We start from the raw sequence: 11,677 nt of genomic DNA, 5'->3' as shown, positions 1-11,677 counted from the left end.
TGGAGTGAGAGCCCGGACTTCGGCCTCGGAGGCCCGGAGCTACGTTACTCTGTGCAGAACTTCCCCCCTCTCTGGGCCTCAGTTTCCCCACCTGTCACGTCCCTCCCTGTGTGGCTAAGAAAGGGGTCCCCGGTGAGGGTCCTGATGCCTCTGGAACCTCAGACGGCACCACCCTGATGCAGGGGGCCTGGCGAGCTCCGTGCTGAGGCTGGGGGTGTACGGCAGAGCCTAAAGAGGGGGGCCGTAGCACCCTGCGCCCCGCAGGCGGGTCCGGGAGAGCCTGGCAGCTTCAGGGAGGAGAGCGGTCAGCACGTGGCCCCAGAGGGAGACCCCGTTGGCCCCGTGGCCCGCTCACAGACGCCAGCTTGCCTCCTGACCTCAAATATTGGCTCTGGCAGGTGGAGGGGTCAGCGGTGCGGGCCGGGCAGCGGGCGCCGGCCAGTCTGCTGCTGAGTCACCTGATGGAGGTGCCGCGGGGGCCAGCCTCCGCCCCCTGTGCTTCCCTGGGGACGCCTCTGCAGGAGGCCAGGGTCTGCTGCAAAAGCCTGTCCACTTCCCTGCAGCCCCCTCCGAGGGTCCCACCTCATCAGCAGGGACCTGGGGTGAGGGGCGGAGACTCCCCCGGCTCCTCTGGCATCTGGGATAAATATTTGTCAGGTGAATGTTACTGAAGTCCAGCCGGTTCAGCGGCATCACCGGTCCCAATACCAAGAACCCCCTAGCCCCCAGCTCATTTGTTCTCTCGTCCAGGTAACCTTGACAGAGGAGCGTGGAGGCTTGGACCCTTATGGGTCTGGGCTATTCCCGGCTGCTTCATGTTCCGGGGGCCCTCAGGAGAGGCCCTTTACCCCTCTGACCCTCTGTTTCCTCATCTGTGAATAGGCATCAGTCCTACCATCTATTTGCTTGGAGGTCAAGTAAGATTCTGTGCCCGGCGTGAGCAGTGCCTGGCACAGGGGACCTGCCCGTGAATGCTCCTTTGCCTCCCCTGTCCTTGCTATCCCACAGTTGGCCCAGGACAAGACGGGGGCTCCGGGATTTGGGTACAACCTTCTTTCTCAAGTTGCTCCCAGTCAGCCATGGGAGATAAGACGTGGACACAAATCCCTGTAAATCACACACAGTAGAAGATTCTTCCCACTCAGAACAGAGGAGCCGGCAGCACCCTCGGGCACTGTGGAAGGCTTCATGGAGGAGGTGACCTGGAGGAGGCCGAGTCTGGGGTTCGACCCAGCAGGTCAAGGACAACGAATGCACAGACTGAAGAGGCTGCAGGAGCCCCGGGACCCGCTCCCGGCCACGCCCCCTCTGGCTCAACGTCCAGGTACCAGCAACAATGCCGCCAAAACCACACAGGACTGGCCTACCTGCGGAGTTGGAGGGTGCCCTCTTCTCTTTCCAGAAATTGCCAGGTGTTTCTTATTGCCCGAAACACTCGCATCCCTCATAGTGATGCTTAAAAAGTGTTCCATGGTCAGGAAGACTTTATGAGCATACCTTAGGTAAATACCCCTGGGAGGTTGGAATCAGTAACTTTGTCCCTCAGTTGGGACAACGGCCAGATCATTCTTTATCTATTGATTTGTTAATATATTGTTTGATTAATTGGTGCATTCATTCACTCATTCATTCCTCAGCAAGTAGGTGCAGAGACTAAACCTCTGCTGGAAACAGACAAGAAGCAGGTGCCTGGGGCTCTGGCCTGAGGGTGCGGCCCAGGGGCATCAGGAACCCAGCTCTTATCAGCACCCCCTGCACAGACCCTGGGCCGTTGGGCCCATTCTCTCCCTTCTCAGAGCCCTGGGGTCCCCATCCCTGGGCAGCTAGCTGGAAGGGCAGCCTGACACTGGGGGCCATGCCCCAGGGCCCCACTAGCTCACAGCTAACTAAGGGCCATATTGCTGTGAGCCTTTGTCTTCTGCTCTGAAGCCTGCAGAGCACAGGTGACACCCCGAGAGGATCCTTCCTCGGAGCCAAAACAGGGCTGGGGCGCAGCACGCACGTGGGTGCCTGGCGTCCCCTCACTGTGTGCTGGGGAAACTGAGGCCCAGAGAGAGGCAGTGCGGAGTCCGCAGCGCCCGGAGCCCCAGCCCGCCTGCCCCCGCGGGGCCCTGGGCTCGGCCGCCGCAGACAAAGGCCCTTCTTTGAAGCGCCTCAGACGGAGCCCCGGTTTCCGGCCCCAGCCCGCCGGGAAGCACCCGTCAGGCAGCTGTCTTCATCTGCTGCCCCGCCAGCCCGGCCGCCCGGGCCTTGGTTTATTGTCAGCTTCCTTGCCAGAAATATGCTTGAACAAATGCTGTAAACAAATGGAACAATCGCAGACCATCACGCTTGGATTTCTCTCTAATATGCATAAAATGGGGTGCGGCTAGGGCTGCCTGCCGAGGACTGAGTCTAGAGCAGCCGTGTCAGGCGAAGCCCCCCGCGGGCCTGGCTCCTCCCTGCCTCCGGAACCCCGGGCCCCTGCTCCAAGGCCAGAGACCAGCCCCGGGGCCTCCCGAAGGGCTCCTGGCGAGAGGGAGCCAGGGTGAGAACTCGGGGACCTTCCCACTGAGACGGTTTCTTGCTTCATTTAGCAAACACGGCCCTGGTGCTGACTACGCCCCTGACAAATGTCTGCCTTTTCATCCTCACAAAACCTACGCTCTAGGGACTATCATTATCTCGTCTTATAGAGAAGGAAACTGAGGCACAGAGAGGTTAGGTAACAGGTCCAAGGACACACAGCTACTGAGTGCAGGAGCTGGGATTCCACCCCAGACGTGGGCCCCAGAGCACCCGTCTTGCTGGAGGGATGCTTGGGAAGAGGGACCGATGGACAGATGACCCAGAGTGCTGATGAACGAGTGAAGGGTCCTCCAAACCACGGCCACAAATGACTGTCCTCCCGCACACGGTCCTGAGGCTAGCAGTGTGTTTGCTGGGACTCAGGTGTGCAGTCAGAGCCAAGGCTCTCTCTTTCCATGGATCTTGGAGGGGTTTGGGATCTTTGCTGACACCTGGACCTCGGGTTCCAGCCTCCAGGCCTGGGAGACAATGTACTTCTCTTTCTCAGCTGGCTGTCTGTGGTACTTTTTGTTACAGCAGCTACAGAGACTAAGACAGTGAACGCCGTGCTCTTTCCAGGAACACACTGGATTGAGGGGTGAACCCCTGGATCAAGGGAGCAGGGGAGGGGGCAGTCTGGTGTCGTTTCAGAGTGGGGAAGGTTTTCAGGTCTGCTCATAGCTGGAGCAGGCTTTGGTTCCTGATTGGGGCCTGTCTAAAGAACTAAGGTCAGGCTCATTTCTATATTTTGTGTTACAGATACAATCTGGCAGACACAAGGAGTTATTCACTCAAAGGTTACTGAGCACATACTATGCCTCAGGCACCAACCAATATGCCTCTTTCAACAGTGTTGAGAACCTAAACTATGTAAGTCAATCAATACATGTTCCTCCCTTCTTTCCTTCCTCCCTCCCTTCCTTCCTTCCTTTCCTCCTTCCTTCCTTCCTCCCTCCCTCCCTTCCTTCTTTCCATTCACTCATCCATCCATCCATCCTTTCGTTCATCCATCCATCCACACCTTCCTCCCTCCCTTCCTTCCTTCCTTTCCTCCTTCCTTCCTCCCTCCCTTCCTTCCTTCCTTTCCTCCTTCCTTCCTCCCTCCCTCCCTCCCTTCCTTCTTTCCATTCACTCATCCATCCATCCATCCTTTCGTTCATCCTCCATCCACACCTTCCTCCCTTCCTTCCTTGTATCCATTCACTCATCTACCAATCCATCCACTATCAATCCACCTTCCTCTCTTCATCCCTCCTTCCTTCCTTCCTTCAGTCTTTCCATTCATTCATCCAACACCTTCCTCCCTACCTAAAGGACTTAGAATCTCAGAGCTGGCAAGGACCTCACTTGGTGTGGATGGTGCCTGGTCCAGTCCTTCCCACGACAGGGATCTCCCACAGGCGGCCCCATGGCCTCCTTCTGAGCCCCTCTGCTAACAGAGGAGATGCCCTGGACTGCCCCTGGCCTGCAGAGTTCTTTTCTCCTGCCCTGGGATGTCCACTGGGCTTGGTCCCCCTGTGTGGGACAGTAGGTGTCACAGGCATTAGAGTCACAGGGCAGGAGCTTGAGTATCTGTTTCTGCCGACAGCCTCCACGAGCTGTACCAGCCTGAACTGTCAGGAAAGCCCTCTTGGGGTGACTGTGGGGGTACACAGGGGTGGGTCTGGACCCCCTTGCCCAGGAGAGCTGAGGAGTTTGGCCTGGACTCTGGCCCTTTCAGCCCCTAGCCTCCTACCTAGGACACATTCAGAAGTCCCAGGGTGAGACCTCTGAGCTCCTGGTAGAGGCCCCCCAGACTGAAGTGGGAAGGGGGCCGGCACAAGACACCCCCTCCCCGAAGAGGCAGCACAGTGTGGCCAGTGGGTCCTGGGGCCTGACTGCCTGGGGAGCAGCCAGCTGTGACACACAGTGGAGCCTTGGGTGAGTGACACAGACTCCTGCTGCCTCAGTCTCCCCATCTGTAAAGTGGGAAGCTAGTAATACTGGCAGCCTCGCAGGAACTCTGCAGACTGAATGAGGTGTAGCTGTGTCCAGCACGGGGCATGCTGGGTGCCTGGGGCCACCATCGCCACCCCCAGCCCTGGTCCCAGCACAAAGTCGCTAGTGGACCCGGCATTTGAGCCGGGCCCTTCTCCTGGGCTGGGTGGCGTTGGGGTTAAGCTGAGGGCTCACCTGGGAGTCCAGGCGGCCCGACGCTACTCTGGACCCCCTCCTCACCCCACAGTGTCTGCTGTCCCTCGGCGACCCCTGACCTCTTGGAGACTCTTCTGTAAAATGGGGCTGAGGAACACCTGCCCGTGGCGTTGCTTAGGGCACACAGCAAAGCCACTGCACCCCAGCCTGGCAGGTCAGTGTCAGAGTCAGCACTGTGGTGACCCGTACACCTCGGTCAGCGATTAACAGCGAGACCCAGGAACCGAGTCAGAGTGGCTGGCTGCACTCTCCTTTCCAGATGTTTCTCTGTGCGTCACATTTAGGGGCCCAGGCTCAGCCTTAACTGAGGCCAAAGGTGGTAGTTTTGAGTGGAGGGTGGTTTTCAGAGAACTTTCAATTTTCCCAAGTTTAGGACATTCAGGGAAGAGGAAACAGAAGGTCCAAGAAGATCCCTGCAGATCTGTCTAAGGAATTTTTTCTCCAGTCTATCAAGGGGACAATGACGACATGGGCTTGGGCTGGGGCTCTGGGTGACCGTGAAGGCTGCAGCCACATACCCAGGGGGCCTGAGGTCCTCTCTAGTCCACTTTGGACTCCTGGGAGTCTCTCCTGGGACTCTAGCTGGGTCCTGGAATGCACTTGGGGTCAAACCTGCGGAGAGAGGCAGCCAAGGACCCCTCTCTGCCAGATAAACCCATTGATTCAGACTCGAGTGGGACATCCAGACAGCGCTTTCAGACAGGGGGGGCCTCGCCTGAAGGGGAGTGATGGGGACTGGGGATGTTTACTAAGCACCCACTGGGTGCCCAGCTGACAGCTGGGGAGAAGAGTCAGCTGCCGACTTTGTCCTCAAAGTTCAGAGATAGCCACACCTAGATACTCCTGGAGCTCTAACTCAGGCGAGACAGTGTGCAGCCTCAGTAGAGAGGCCAGGGCAGGCGGCGTGGGATCCCAGGGGATGGTGGGGTCACCCCAGCCGAGAGATCTGAAGAGGTTTCCTGGAAGAGGTGTTCTGAGCTGGGTCCACAGGCTAAGAAGCCGGGCAGGAGGTGGTGGCTGGGTGGGGACACAGCACAGGCAGAGATGTGGAGGTGGGAGAGCCAGACTGAAGCAGGTCAGGTCAGCGTGGGCGTTGAGGGCGGGAGGCTGGGGTCGAGAGCCATGCCCGCTGGGCAGGGGCCAGCCAGGCCAGGAGCGGAGGACTGAGGCCATGCTGGGCAGAGAAGCTGGCTCCGTCTCCCTCCTGGCTTCTCCGAAGCCCCTCTTACCCCAAATGTGAGCTGCGGGGCATTTTCTGGTTGTAAAATCGACACCTGTTTATTGCAAAAACAATCAGAAAACGTTGAAGAGTGTTGGCTGGGGAATACACATCCTCCACCAAGCCTGCCCAGAAATAATTCCGGTTAACATTGTGACGCAATCCCTTCCAGTCTTTTTTCTATTTTCCCACGGGCAAACTCCCCTGCTGGTTTTTCATTTCACTGTATTATTTCGTAACTTCTTATTTTTCATGTAAAAACGTGTTATGATATCTTGCCATCTGATTGCTTTTTTAAGCACCTTTTTGAAAAGGTAAAAGGTATCCATTTGGGAAGGAAAGATCCTAACCCAGCCCAAACCATGGTGAGAGACAGTTAGGATGGGGAAGGGTGGTCCCCAGGGGTTCACAGGTGCTCTGGGCTCAGTGTAGGGGTGGACGCCACCGGGAAGGTGTTCCGATAATCTCTTGTGAAACAAGGCAGCAACATTCTAGCACCCTGTTTCCCTTCCTGCAGGGTCAGCTCTCAGTCACTCTTGGGGCTTCAGTTTATCTGATCACGCCCTGCACGGTGGCCTCCCCCAGAGACCTCCTACCTCCTCCCTGGCCCCCTCCCCCCGGTTTATTTCCTTCAGAGGAGCTGCAGTTTATTTGTTATCAGTTCCCACCCACCCCCTCGCAGGAGCATCCCAGGGGGAAGGGAATTGTGCCAGGCCCGGAGCAGGTGCTGGTCAGACAGGTGTTGAATGAATCCCGCTGCGCGGCCCCTGTGCTCAGAAGGACCCTGCCCTTGGTTTAATGCTCTGATCATTTTGGAACAAAGGTCCTGCCTTCTCGTTCTGCACTGAGCTCCACACACGATGCTGCCGGCCCTGCTTTGCCCGTTAAAGTCTGGGCTGCTTAGCAAGGTGGCCCCTCGGGGTCCTCCCGCCGAGGAGGGAGCCCCCCCCTGCTCTGAGCTGACCCTTCCCTGGCCCGGGGTCACCCTGCTGCGATCTGGGGTGGTTGGCTCCTTGTCGTTCTGGCCCGCGGCCCCCTGAGCTAGGTGAGGGCTGGGGTAGGGTGGGGGTCTTCCTTTCAGCTCTTCCTGGGGACAGACCAAAGTGAGATAGGTCAGCGGGCCCCTCTCCTGCCTTGGGGTCTCGGGCATCGTGGTCCTGTGCAGGGAAGGGGTGGAGTGGTGAGACCTGAGTTCTGGGCCCATGGGCCTCTAATGCACCATGTGACCTTGGGAGGATCGTTGAACTTCATCTGGAAAAAATGACCTGTTGCAGAGTTCCAAGGCAAGAATGGATGAAGGATACATTGTAAACTGTGAAGTGCTACCTGCGTCCCAAAGGCTGGGGGAGGGTCAGAAGGCACTGTGAACCTAAACTGCTTTGCAGAGAGCAAAACAATCCGGGCGAGTCAGGAGTGCTTACTTGGTCCCCACGGACACTTCTCCAGAACATTCTTCAGGCGAGTCCCCACCTCGCCCCTGCAGCATCAGCAGAGGGACCCCAGGCCAGAACCCAGGACCCCTCGGACGTGTGGATGCCCGCAATGTGCTTCCCCAAGGAACACCCCCGTGGCCTAATTTGAGGAAACAATGGGCCTCAATCCATATTAATGATCCTCCGGGGACCTGCTTGGCGCTTTTGTCTTTGGCGTGCACTGGCTGTCATCAGCGGGGCTCTGGGGGCTCTGGCCTAATTTGGAGGGACAGGTTTTATCATCACCCTTGATTCGGGTGGCCCAATCTGACAGGCCTACGACCCCCTGTGTAGAAGGACCACGTCAGAGATGGCCTTCTCCCCAAGCGGCTCACCCTGGAGGTCCGGGGAAGAGGGAGGGGGAGGCGACGGCGGGGGGGCGGGGGAGGAGGAGCACGGGGCGAAGCGGGGGCCGCAGCCAGCCCCCTGGGGCAGGCCCGCGCAGGATCCAGGAGAGGAGGGCGCTGCTGATTAGACCAGAGAGTGGCGAGGGCGCAGGTGCCCCCACCCGGGCACATTCTCCAACCACCCACTAGCAAGCCAGGGGACCGCCAGGCCAGGGCTAGGCTCCTGGGAGGGGCCGGGCCAGAGCGGGGGCCTGGCTCTGGGCGATCTGGCTCCCGGGAAGGGAGAGGGCAGCGTTTGGCCGGCTCCTGCCTGAAATCCCCGAGTGAAGCGTTTGCAGGTTTGGGCCACGGCTTCCTAACTGTACATGTGAGCATCTGACAGGTGCCAGCACGTGACAGGTATTCCCTGTTTACTTCCCTCGATCTCAGGAGGACGCCAGACTGCTGTCCCTACATTCCATGTCAGGAGGCGCACTTGAGGTCATAGGGCTGGAGAGGGTCAGGCTGAAGAGACAAACCCAGGGTCCAGCGCTGAGTCCCGCGACCTGGCCTTGCCCACACAGAGTCCACCGCAGCTCCCTGGGTCTGCACACGTGGCTGTCATGTCCACTTCCCGGAAGATTTGAGTCTAAGTGCTGGCTGTGGACTGAATGTCGTGTCCCCCCATTCATATGTTGAAGCCCTAACCCCTAGTGCAATGGTATTAGGAGACAGGGCGTTTGGGAGGTGATCAGGTCATAAGGGTGGGGCCCTATGATGGGATCAGTGCCCTTACAAGAAGAGACCAGAGAGCTTACCTCTCTGTCTGCTCTGCCCCATGAGGACATAATGAGAAGACGTCTATCTGCAAACCAGGAGGCTGACTCTCACCAGACACCAGATCTTGGATTTTCAGCCACCAGAACTGGGAGATACAAAAGCCCCCCAGTCTGTGTATTCTGGTGTGGCATCCGGTGTTAAGACAGTGTTTCATTTGGGAAGTGATCCCAGTACACGTCGGAGGGGAGTGGAGCGGGCGTTCTACTGGGCAGGGCTGGGCTAGCAGGCTGGGCTTCAGGTCTGCTCAAGGACCCCATCCTCCTTGGGCCAGTGGGCCACCTGGGCCCCTTCTCGTGTGCTGGTGGAAGCTTGGTGCAGGGACACGCAAACCTCTGCTCATCCCACAGTGCAACCCTGCCTCAGCAGGGAAGGCATATCCTGCCCTAGGGGAGCACATGCAAAGCTGCATGGCAGAGGGCGTGGAGACCAGGATCCATGGGGCAGTTACCACGGCATCCTCCTGATTTCCTGTTTGCTTTCAGGACAAACTCCAATTTTTCACCGAGGCCAGTGAAGCCCTGGACCATCCTGCCCTGGTCTCTTCTTCCCTCATCCGGCTGCCCCATCCCTGCACACGGGCTCTGGTCTCCTCTCTCCTTCAATGGGGTTCCCACCTCTTCCAGCTTCCTGCCCAGGGGCCCCTTCCTCCAGGAAGCCTTCCTGGACCCAGGTCCGCAGCTGGGGCTCCCCTTTGTACCTCCATCTTAACTTCTGCCATCTCTCCCTCCATACCCTCCTGACACGTACCCGTGCCATCTCTTCTACTGGATGACAATCTCTCAAGGTCAACAAATGTGTCATTACCCTTCTCACCCCCCGGACTCAGCAGAGTTTCTGCCACATAGGAGGTGCACCCCCAAATAATGGAGGGATAAACGGATGAAGGAGATGAATGGACCATACCTGTTGTGGAGTTTTCTGACCGAGAAGAAAGGCAATCTGCACAAAGATGATCAGCTATCTCAGCCAGAGCTCCCTTTGCTTGCTTCCCAGTCCTATGCCCGCCCTGGGGGTGGAGACCCAGAGGGAGAGAAAAATGGTCCCCATCCAGAAATCATTGTTAGAGATGACACTGTGCCCCCAACCCAGCGAGACAATCAAGTGTTGTTTATTTGATTAATTTAGTTCATTTCAATTCAGTTCAGTTCATTCAGTTCAGCTCATTTCACTCTCATCCCGTCCAACTCAGCAAGTGCTTTCTGAGTACCTCGGAGGGGTACTCGGAGGGGTGGTGGGCTAGCCTGCGCTCAGGGGCCAGCCTGGCCCTGTCTGTATCCTGGGATACAGGAAAGTGGGGCCCTGGGGGCCGGGGCTCAGAGTTGGCACTCTGCTGCTTCCACCACATTCTGTTGGTCAAAGTAAGTCACCGCTGGTCCAGATTCAAGGGGTGGGGAGACCCGCCCCCTTCTTGATGGGAGGTGCCGCAGTCTCCCATCACCAAAGGCATGGTGGTGGGTGTTTGTACTCAGTCAACCACAGGAACACAAAGAATTGCCAAGAGGAGGCGCCAGTTTGGGAGAGTTTCCCACCTGCCCTGTTGCCTCTGCTCTGTCACCTCGGCACCTCCCAGCCTGCACGTGGCCTCACTGACCCCATTTTTCGGGCAGCGATGAAGCTGTAAGAACACGCCCTGTCCTGGTGCCAAGGCTTAGGTCCCACCCACACTGGCTGAAAGGCTCTGTCATGGTTCCAGGTCCCCCAGGAGGAAGATGCCCGGTAGGTGGGTCCTCGGGGAAGGCGGGGGCCTCCCCCTCCCAGCCCACCGCTCCTGGGACGTGAGGCTCACGGAGGTGCAGCCAGCCTGACCTCAGGCCTCGGTCAATCGGGGTGATCTCTGAGGCCTCCCTGCCTAGCGGGCTCTGCAGCTACCGGTGAGGGACCGAAATGCCACAGCCGACAGCATCGGGGGTGACAGCTGACAGCAGGTGACCGCTCAGACCCAGCGAAGTGTACTGGAGCGGGGCCGGGGCTTTGGGCTCTCTGGTTGACCCCCAATTTCCCAGCAGGCTCACACATGAGTGTGAGGCACACACACAGGGGCAGGCCTGTGATGCTCTGGGATCCACGCCTTCCTCTGCCCCAGGTCCCCGCGAGCAGGGCAGCCTCGCCGGCCAGCGACCATGTGATCGCACGGGGCAGCCGTCCCAAGGGCTCCGTGCCGGCTGCCATGCCGAGCTGTCCCGTCTAGAATTGGGCATCGTTTTTGAACTGGGGCTGCGTTTTCATTTTGCTTCGGCGCCTCCAGCTACGTAGCCAGTCGTGCTGTGAGGGCTGTGTCAGGTGGGACCCAAGCTGCTGGCAGACTCCCCTCCCCAAACCCCCTGGAAGCCGCAGGTGGCAGCATCCCCTTACCCACCCATTAAGGCACCGGGCAAAGCGGGAATGCATGAATTGCGAGGGAAGGGATGGATGAGTGAGTGGTGAACGAACACCAGAACAACGTCATCAGCTGGGCTGGGTTTTGCTGACTATACACGTCCAAGTAAAGGGCTGTAGGATTCAGACCTATGGGAGCTGCCACTTCTTTGTCCCGGGCCTGGCAGGGCAGAGCCCCATCTGATTGCTGACAGAGCCTAAGGAGACCCTGCTTTCTCCTCCAACATCCCTCCCCCAACCCGCCCCAGTGCCCACCCTGCCCCAGCCCTCCAGCCCCCCTGGTAACCCCCAGACCGACTTGGGGAGGAGGGGACGGCCACCAGCCCGGCCGGCCAAGTGTCCCCGTGGGGCAGGTGGCGTGGCGGCGCCCTGGCCGTCCGACGCGGGGCAGCTTTCATCCCGGCCGAGGGGCCTGAGAAAGCGTGGGGACGGCTTTATCCGGGCCGAAGCTCGAGCAGCCTCCTGAAAAGTATTGACGGAGCATTACTCAGACTGACACATTCTATTTCCCTCGGGCGCAGACAATGAGGAAGAGCCAGTTAAGGATATGGCTCCGGCCTTGTGCACGGCTGAAGGTTTCTTGAGAAAAATGCAATAGATGACAATAGAGCACTTTGTCGCGGTCGAGGGCATTGGGATGGGGCCGGAGCGGTGGGCTTCATCGTTACTTATGATGAGAGGAGATTTAGTGCCTTCTTTCTTCC

The sequence above is a fragment of the Balaenoptera musculus genome, chromosome 8, assembly GCF_009873245.2.
Source record: "Balaenoptera musculus isolate JJ_BM4_2016_0621 chromosome 8, mBalMus1.pri.v3, whole genome shotgun sequence".
Lineage (NCBI taxonomy): Eukaryota > Metazoa > Chordata > Mammalia > Artiodactyla > Balaenopteridae > Balaenoptera > Balaenoptera musculus.
Note: the sequence above shows the minus strand (reverse complement) of the source record.